General features: G+C 48.5%; 1 pseudogene; it reads left to right on the forward strand.

The window, feature by feature from the left end:
• The first annotated feature begins 3,527 nt into the window (after positions 1-3,527).
• On the forward strand, positions 3,528-4,102 carry LOC100592861 (annotated as a pseudogene).
• The last annotated feature ends 6,336 nt before the right edge of the window (positions 4,103-10,438 follow it).

The following is a 10,438-nucleotide window of genomic DNA, read 5'->3' on the forward strand; positions in this document are numbered from 1 at the left end:
GCGGCGGCGCCGGGACCCCCTTCCCGCGGGGCTCCCTGGTCTCCGGGGCCGAGCGAGACCCCGAATCCCGGTGCGGGCCGGGACCAGGGCGCGGCCGCACCCCCCACCCACCCCGGCGCGGGGGCCCGGCCGCGGGAACGCCCTCCCGGAATGAAGCGCTTCCCGGTGCCTTCAAGGTAGCTCGGTTCCGGATCGGGAACCCCCCCCAGTCTTCCCTCTCAGGTCCCTGCTGTCCAGAATTGAAGAGAAGTCCAATCTCCTCGGGTCGGGCGGGAGATAGCCCCAGTACTCCCCAGTCCCCACACGCTCCATTTCCCCAGTCGGAGCGAGAAGCCGCCCTCAGAGCCCCCAATTTCCTCCCAACCTAATTTAGAGCCCCCCACCCCCACCCCAGGGCTCTAATTTAGAGCCCTCGCTCCGTTCCCAGGATCCCATATCCAGTTTGGGGGACCCACTTAGTGCCTCGCGTCCCGAGTGGGGAACCTCCATCAGCACCCCAGTAGAAACCGTATCCTCTTCCCCAATCCGTCCTCAGCCCTTGGCGTCCAAAGTGAGAGTCCCTCTTAGTTTCCCCAAATCCCTGTCGTCCACATTAGTGGACCCTATGGTCTGTTGAGAAAATCCCGCGCCCCAAGCCCGGGTTGCCAGTTTGCCGCCACCCCCACCCCCTGGTGTGAGGAGTCTCCCCTGCTTCTCTCCCTCCCTGGCCGGTTTTTGTGAGATCCATTCAGACTCCTGTCCTGATTCGGGAAACCCGGTTCCAGACGCTCACCACCCCCACCACACCGAGGCTGGAGGAAAAGGCAGTGCCTCTTAGAGCCTCCTGTTTCCAGTTTAGGAGCCCAACGCCTCAGCTGTGCACCGTCCCCTCCGAATGACCCCCTTCTTTTGCAGAGGTCTAAGCTCCACCCCATCTGATTGGAAGAGCCTAAACTACCTACCCACTGCATTTGGAATGACTTCCCTCAGTCTCTCTTATTTTGAGGCTACTCCCCATGAAGGCAAACACCTTCCTTTCTACCCCCATCTTCTGGGTCTCTGGGGTCCCCCAGTACTTGCACCCAAGGCTCCTGGGAGTCACCTCACGTACCCCTAAAATTCCCTCCCTCCAGCCTGGGAACAACCTGAGAAAGTATACTGGTTGCCAGGGGAGCTGCGGGGCCACTCTCCTTATCCCCACCTCTCCATATCCCCACCTCTCCATATCCCCACCTCTCCTTATCCCCCACCTCTCCATATCCCCACCTCTCCATATCCCCACCTCTCCTTATCCCCATCTCTCCTTATCCCCACTTCTCCATATCCCCATCTCTCCTTATCCCCCACCTCTCCATATCCCCACCTCTCCATATCCCCACCTCTCCTTATCCCTCACCTCTCCATATCCCCACCTCTCCATATCCCCACCTCTCCTTATCCCCATCTCTCCTTATCCCCACCTCTCCATATCCCCATCTCTCCATATACCCATCTCTCCATATCCCCATCTCTCTATATCCCCACCTCTCCATATCCCCACCTCTCCTTATCCCCACCTCTCCTTATCCCCACCTCTCCTTATCCCCATCTCTCCATATCCCCACCTCTCCATATCCCCACCTCTCCTATATCCCCACCTCTCCATATCCCCACCTCTCCATATCCCCACCTCTCCATATCCCCACCTCTCCTATATCCCCACCTCTCCATACCTCTCCATATTCCCACCTCTCCTTATCCCCACCTCTCTATATCCCCACCTCTCCATATCCCCATCTCTCCTTATCCCCACCTCTCCATATCCCCACCTCTCCATATCCCCACCTCTCCTTATCCCCACCTCTCTATATCCCCACCTCTCCATATCCCCACCTCTCCATATCCCCACCTCTCCATATCCCCACCTCTCCTTATCCCCACCTCTCTATATCCCCACCTCTCCATATCCCCACCTCTCCATATCCCCATCTCTCCTTATCCCCACCTCTCTATATCCCCACCTCTCCATATCCCTACCTCTCCTTATCCCCACCTCTCCATATCCCCACCTCTCCATATCCCCATCTATCCATATCCCCACCTCTCCTTATCCCCCACCTCTCCTATCCCCACCTCTCCGTATCCCCATCTCTCCTTATCCCCACCTCTCCTTATCCCCCACCTCTCCATATCCCCACCTCTCCTTATCCCCCACCTCTCCATATCCCCACCTCTCCTTATCCCCACCTCTCCATATCCCCACCTCTCCATATCCCCATCTCTCCATATACCCATCTCTCCATATCCCCCACCTCTCTATATCCCCACCTCTCCATATCCCCATCTCTCTATATCCCCACCTCTCCATATCCCCACCTCTCCATATCCCCACCTCTCCATATCCCCACCTCTCCATATCCCCATCTCTCCTTATCCCCACCTCTCCTTATCCCCCACCTCTCCATATCCCCACCTCTCCTTATCCCCCACCTCTCCATATCCCCACCTCTCCTTATCCCCCACCTCTCCATATCCCCACCTCTCCATATCCCCACCTCTCCTTATCCCCCACCTCTCCATATCCCCACCTCTCCTTATCCCCCACCTCTCCATATCCCCACCTCTCCTTATCCCCATCTATCCATATCCCCACCTCTCCATATTCCCACCTCTCCATATCCCCATCTCTCCATATCCCCACCTCTCCATATCCCCACCTCTCCATATCCCCACCTCTCCTTATCCCCCACCTCTCTATATCCCCACCTCTCCATATCCAAGCCTTAGGACCCCTCACTTCCCCAGCTGAAACCAAGGCCAAAAAAGGGTCAAAGCAGGAAGCTTAGGCGGCCAACACCCCTTCTTCCCATCCCTGCTGGGGGTCTCAGTGCCACACAAAACCCTCCCTCCCAACTCACCTTCTATTCCTTCCCCCATCCCTACCTTAATCCATCCAGTGTAATCCAGTGACAACCCATGTTGACAAGCCCTTTGCTGTTCATCTTCACATTCCATGCTGAATTCAACACCTTTTATTCCTGGACATCATAACTCTGACCCCTGGAAGGGTGCCCATCCCCCCTTGTTAGCCCTCCTTCCCTCCCCCTACCCCAACCACCAGGCAGAGAAGAAAGTGAGAGACTTACAGTAATGGTTTCCTTGGGGACCTTCTGGGAACGCTCAGCAGGTATATCCTGCCATCCTGTGAGCATAACACTAGAAACAAACTTGCTTTTTCCTGTTTGTGTCCCCTACTCTGCCCCACAGTTTCTCAGCATCCCCTGGACTGGGGACTGGGGGGCCACCCACACAAGGCATTTCTTACCATTCCAACATAAAAGCATTCCAGTTTGTGTCGTAGCAGAGACACAGATGAGGGTGAGCAGGTAGCCTCTGCAGTATTAGGGGGCAGACTCTTCTTAGGTCTGAACTTAAAAAGGGTCATTGGGAGGTGCAGGGAGTAGGGATCTTCCAGTGTTCCTGGACTTTGGTTTGTGTGCTGGCGCTGCTGGGCAGATGAGCTTGAAGGATAGGAAATGGGTCCTTTCCGGCAGTGGCAACCTACCCACGAGAACATGCCTCTCGGAAGGGATCTCCTTCATCCCTCTCCAGAAGAGAAGAGGAAACAGAAGAAGAAATGCCTGGTGCAGAGTCCCGATTCCTACTTCATGGATGTGACATGCCCAGGATGCTATAAAATCACCATGGTCTGTAGCCATGCACAAATGGTAGTTTTGTGTGTTGCCTGCTCCACTGTTCTCTGCCAGCCTACAGGAGGAAAAGGAAGGCTACAGAAGGATGTTCCTTCAGGAGGAAGCAGCACTCAAAGCACGCTGAATCAAGACGAGTGGGAAACCATCTCAATAAACACATTTTGGATTTAAAAAAAAAAAAGGAAATGGGTAAGGGCATCTGTTCAGAGTCAGCCAAGGCTGTGTAAGAAGTAGCTTGAGATAGGATCCAGGTATTAGCATATTCATTCAGAATCTCTGAGGAGGAAGCATCTACCTCTTTTGGTCAGTAGCTTGTCTGTATCACAGTAACATGGGTTAGACTTAGACATGTCCTCTTTCAGTGCAGGTTTATCTCAGCCGCGGCAGCTTCAGTCCACTTTGTTCACAGTAGGGGCAACAAGTCCTTCTAGAGGTAGCCCTCACAGGACAATGCAGTTGTAAACTCATGATCCTCATAGTAAATTGAGGATCTCAGTGGTATTAAGGAAAAATGATCTTTACAGCAACAGGCCCAGACTTCAGAATTAAGAGATTAGAGGATGTGGTTCCAGCTCTTTTTCTCTGGTACTACACACATAGAACATCACTCAGAGAAGAAAAGAAGAATTTGCTTTATAGTTTTTAAAAAATCCTCTTGAGAAAGACGGTGGGCAAATGATATTACGTAACTTGGCACCCGTATTTACTGAACATCTTCTACATACTAGACACTGTCCTAGGTGCTGTAGTCCCAGCAGCTGCCTTTGTAAAGCTTGCATTCTAGAGATGAGAGTCATACAAGTGAATGAATGAATGAGCCAATGAGTGAATGAGTGAATGAATAAACAATAGATAAATAAATGGTGTGTTCAGTTAGATGTTGTAAGTGCCACAGAGAAGGAAGGGTGATAGGGAGGGTGGGTACTATGGGGAAGAAGGTGAGATGCAATTTTATACACACACACACACACACACACACACACACACACACACACACACACACACATATATATATATTTTTGAGATGGAGTCTTGCTCTGTCACCCAGGCTGGAGTGCAGTGGCGTGATCTCGGCTCACTACAATCTCTGCCTCTTGGATTCAAGCAATTCTCCTGCCTCGGCCTCCCCAGTAGCTGGGATTACAGGCGTCCACCACCACTCCTGACTAATTTTTCGTATTTTTAGTAGAGATGGGGTTTCGCCATGTTGGCCAGGCTGGTCTTGAATGCCTGACCTCAGGTGATCTGCCCACCTCTGCCCTTGAAAGTGTTGGGATTACAGGCATGAGCCACCGCACCTGGCCTGAGATGCAATTTTAAATCAACAACATTCTCATGGGGAGGGTGATGTTTTAGCAAAGACTTGAAGGAGATGAGGTAAATGAGTCTACTCTGTGATACAGAACTCTCATTTAAGCAGAATGTCTGCATCTCTTAAGTGCAATGATAATCAACATTCATATTTTGACTTTCAGTACTCTAAAACTGTAGGTCAAGTGGACTAGGGGTGGATGGGGGCTCAGAAAATGGCAGTTTTTGAACAAACACCTCTATCAGAAGAGAAGGCTGAGAGCTGAGGGTTTTCCTTGGCCACTCTTGGAGAAACACAGCTTTAAGATATATTGAAGAGCCTTTGAGAATGACAACAACAAAATTAAAGATTAAATTATAGTCCATGTGGTTTTAGCGTGCAGAGTATTTCACAGTGTTCTCATTCTTTGAAAATGCAATATTGGCCAGGTGCAGTGACTCACGCCTGTAATCCCAGCACTTTGGGAGGCCGAGGCGGGTGGATCACGAGGTCAGGAGTTCGAGACCACCTGGCCAACGTGCTGAAACCCCGTCTCTACTAAAAATACAAAAATTAGCCTGGTGTGGTGGCGCACGCCTGTAATCTCAGCTACTCGGGAGACTGAGGCAGGAGAATTGCTTGAACTCGGGAGACGGAGGTTGAAGTGAGCTAAGATTGCACCACTGCACTCCAGCCTGGGCAACAGAGCGAGACTCCGTCTCAAAAAAAAAAAATAATAATGTCGTATAGTTTGAATCATACAGTAGTAGCCGTTTCAGATTGGCTTCTTTCACTTAGTAACACACAGTTAAGATTCCTCTATCGTGGCTTTTTTGTGTGTGTGGGTTTCATTTTTTTTGTTTCTTGGGTTTTTTTGCTTGTTTGTTTTGTTTGTTTGTTTGAGACAAGGTTTCACTGTGTCGCCCAGGTTAGAGTGCAGTGGCATGATCAGGCTCACTGCAGCCTCAACCTCTCAGGCTCAAGTGATCCTCCAACCTCAGCCTCCTGAACAGCTGGGACTACAGAATAGTTGGACTACAGGCACACTACAGGCAGTACCACCGCCCCTGGCTAATTTTTATATTTTTTGTAGAGACAGAGTTGCACCATGTTGCCCAGGCTGGTCTGGAACTCCTAGCTTCAAGTGATCAACCTGCCTCAGCCTCTCAAAGTGCTGGGATTACAGGTTTGAGCCACCTCGCCTGGCCCCCTCTATGTCTTTCCATAGCTTGATAGCTTATCTGTTTTTAGTGCTGAATAATAGTCTGTGCTCTAGATGTACCACAGTTTATGCATCCCTTCACCTCCTGAAAGACATCTTGGTTGCATTCAAGTTTTGGCAATTATGATTAAAGCTCAGGTTTTTGTGTGGACATAGGTCTTCAGTCCCTCACTTTTTTGTCCTAATTTTTTTTTTTTTTTCCTTCTCTCAGATTTCTGGACTCAACCAGAAGGCTATGAGCTAGAGTAATGAGAGCACTTGACTGAGAATCCAAAGATCCATATGCTGGTCTTGGGACTACCACTGTTTCTGGTTGGGTGGTTCTAGGGATACACCACTTAGCTTTCTGAGTTTCCATTTACTTTCGGAGTTGCTGCAAGACTTAAGTGAGATTATGTATTTGAAAGCACCTTAGACACTCTAAAGCACTATAGGAAAGTAAAGGTAGTCCATCAAAAGCACTATGGGGGTGCCGGGTATCCTGACTCACGCCTGTAATCCTAGCATTTTGGGAGGCTGAGGTGGACAGATCACTTGAGGTTAGGAGTTTGAGACCAGCCTGGCCAACATGGCAAAACCCCATCTCTACCAAAAATACAAAAATTGACCAGGCGTGGTGGCACATGCCTGTAATCTCAGCTACTGGGGAGGCTGAGGTGGGAGAATCGCTTGAACCCAGGAGGCGGAGGCTGCAGCAAGCCGAGATCCTGCCACTGCACTCCCGCCTGGGCAACACAGTGAGACTCCATCTCAAAACAAATGAACAAAAAGCAGCAATCTGAGAGAAGGAAAAAAAGAGAAAAATTAGGACAAAAAGCAGCACGATGAGAAGGTAAGGATAGAGCTGTCCATCAACTCTATACAATGGAATGTTATTTGGCCATAAAAAGGAATGCGGTACTGGTACATTTGACAACACACATGAACCTTGGAGACATTTTACTAAGTGAAAGGAGCCAGAAACAAAAGGCCACACATTTCATGATTCCATTTACATGAGATGTCCACAATAGGCAAATCCACAGAAACAGGAAGTAAATAGTGTCTGCCTAGAGCTTGGAGTGTGAGGGAAGACATGGGGAAGTGGGGAGTGACTGCCAATGGGTCCAGGTTTCTTTCTGGAATGATAAAAATGTTCTAAAATTGGTTATAGTGATGGTTACACAATTCTGTGAATATGTTTTAAAATGTTGAATTATATACTTTAAGTGGGTAAATTGGATGGCATGTGAATTATATCTCTATAAAGCTGTTACCAAAAAAAAAAAAAACAAAACCATTTACCTGGTTTGAACCTTTCCCTGATTTCAGTGCCTGTCCATGGAAATGAATTGCCCCTCTTTTCTCCCATAACACTTTGCTTTCACTTTTATTATTATTATTATTATCTAGAAATTATTAAATGCTTTCCACATACCAGACATGGTGCTAAGCACTTTGCAGGGATTTTCCCATTTCATTCTCCCAGCAATTCTATAAGGTAGGAACTACTAAGTTTTTATTTTACTAACCAAGAAAACAAGCCTTAGAGAAGTTAAGTAATTTGTCCAAAGTCACATACAGATACTCCTGTATTTACAATGAAGCTACATCCCAATAAAACCATCATAAGCCAAAAATATTTTCAGGCTAGGCTCAGTGGCTCACACCTGTGATCCCAGCACTTTGGGAGGCTGAGGAAGGAGGATCACTTGAGTCTAGGAGTTTGAGACCAGCCTGGGCAACGTGGCGAAATCCCATCACTACTAAAAATACAAAACATCAGCCAGGAGTGGTGGCACATACTTGTAGTCCCAGCTACTTGGAAGGCTGAGGTGGGAGGATCACTTGAGCTCAGGAAGTCAAGGCTGCAATGAGCCATGATCATACCACTGCATTCCAGCCTCGGTGAAGGGAGTAAGACTCTGTCTCAAAAAAAAAAAAAAAAAAAAAAAAGCCAGGTGTGATGGCACGCCCTGTAGTCCCAGCTACCCTGGAGGCTGAGACGTGAGGTGAGCCTGGAAGATTGAAGCTGCAGTGAGCCATGATTGTGCCACTGTATTCCAGTCTGGGCAACAGAGTGAAATCCTGTCTCTCTCTCTGTCTGTCTGTCTGTCTGTCTGTCTCTCTCTCTCTCTCTCTATATATATATATATGTGTGTGTGTGTGTGTGTGTGTGTGTGTGTATAATGCATTTCATACCCAGAAAAACGTACCATAAAGTCAAAATCTCATAAGTCGCACCATTGTAAATTAGGGATCATCTGTACTAAATGTTAGCATTTAGCTAACATTTAGCTAATAGCTAAGATGTGTTGAGCAATTATTGTGTCTCAGGCACTTTGCATTGGGAAACTCATTCAATCCTAGCAACAGCTCTCTGAGGCAGGTCCCTATTTTACAGATCAGGAAATGAAAGCATTGAGAGGTCACTTGCTAACAAAAATAAGATGGGTGGTAAGTGAGGGGGCTGAGATTTGAATTCAAGTCTGATACCAGAATTCCCATCATAAACTTCATCATGAACATAATTTTATATTATCCACCTATTTAATGCACACGCAATGCACCTATTATTACAGATGGTTCTGGAATGTCTGTTATGCTGGAATGGGAGCTCTCTAATGGAAAGTCCCTTAAACCTCTGCATTCTCCTCCACCACCCCTTATCCTCAGGACCATACCTTACCCTAAGTACTCAATAGTTGGTTTTTGTTTGTTTGTTTGTTTTTGAGACAGGGTCTCACTCTGTCACTCAGGCTGGAATGCAGTGGCATGATCTCGGCTCACTGCAACCTCTGCCTCCTGGGCTGAAAGGATCCTCCCACCTCAGCCCCCCAGATAGCTGGGACTACAGGCTCAAGCCACCGCACTCAGCTAGTTTTTGTATTTTTTGTAGAGACAGAGTTTTGCTATGTTGCCCAGGCTGGTCTCAAATTCCTGAGCTCAAGTGATCTGCCCGCCTGAGCCTCCCCAAGTGCTGGGATTACAGGCATGAGTCACCACGCCCGGCCTCACTAGTTGTACTTGCCTAGAAACCATCACTGTGCTAGGGCTGGAGGATGAGATGGTGAATGAGACAGACAGTGATTCCTGCTTTCACAGATGTGACAATCTGGAGACACAGTAGTTTTACATACATCTTTTTTGCCTAGGCTGGTCTTGAACTCCTGAGCTCAAGCGATATTCCCGCCTCAGCCTCCCAGAGTGCTGGGATTACATGCATGTGCCACCAAGCCTGGCTGATATACATCTTTTTAACCAAGTCATTTAAATCACTGCAATAATTAAATGTAGTAGGTTCTATTAACGTGCTTGCCTTACAGATGACGAAGCTGAAACTCAAACATCTGAAGTGACATGCCCAAGGTCATGCAGCTGGCCAGTCTAAAAATCTAGCTCTACCTGACCGAAACATTATGCTACACTCTGTCTCCATTCCCCACCCCCCAACTTTCCCCCACTGCCCTGGCAGGGAGGGAATTAAATAAACTATTCTGCTTGCCCAGCTGAGAACACCCACAGTCTGTCCAGACCTGCTGACTCTCTCACTTTCTCACTTTCTCACTGTCGCTTCCAATGACAGCCAGGGCTGGTTTGATGTGTCGGTGAAAGAGGGGATGCTTTGGAGTTCTATGGTTTCAGCATCTGAAGTCACCTCTCTGCTGTAATTAACTCTGTGATTTAATCTGCTCAACTAATCCTTCTACAATTCAGGGGCCAAAGACAAAGATGTTAAGAGGATGTCTCCTTTATGTTTTATTTTCTTTAATGTTTACTTTCGGAAACTGAAACTGCGGACCTGGAGAAGTGAAACTACAGGTCTGTCAGTGCTGACGGTGGGGAAGGGGTGCCAGGCTGCAGGCAGGGGCTTCTCTTACACTTAGGCCAGACCTAAAGGTGAGGGGCTGGCTAGAGGGGAGGTTCTCATCTCTGAGCCCCATCTGGAGAGCAAAGCGCCCTCCCTAGAGCCCAGGTTTTCAGGGACCAGGGAAATAGTTTTTGGAGTTTGTGAACTTAGTGGCAAAAGTGTTAGGGAGTTAGGAGCCTGGGGCTCCACCTCTGACCTTGAAGCAGGCTCTTCCCCTCTCTGAGCGCTAGTTTATTCACGTGCAAAATGGAAAGTGGCATATTATTCCGGAGATGGAAAATTAGTTTCAGTTTTTCTACTTGGCCTCCCAAATTACCTCCAAAATGACTCGTAGTGGCTAGGGCTGGGCAAGGATAGAAATCGGGTGATTGATTAGTGATGTCTGCCTTGGTGCAGGTAGTCAT

The sequence above is a fragment of the Nomascus leucogenys genome, chromosome 10 (genome assembly GCF_006542625.1).
Source record: "Nomascus leucogenys isolate Asia chromosome 10, Asia_NLE_v1, whole genome shotgun sequence".
Taxonomy (NCBI): domain Eukaryota; kingdom Metazoa; phylum Chordata; class Mammalia; order Primates; family Hylobatidae; genus Nomascus; species Nomascus leucogenys.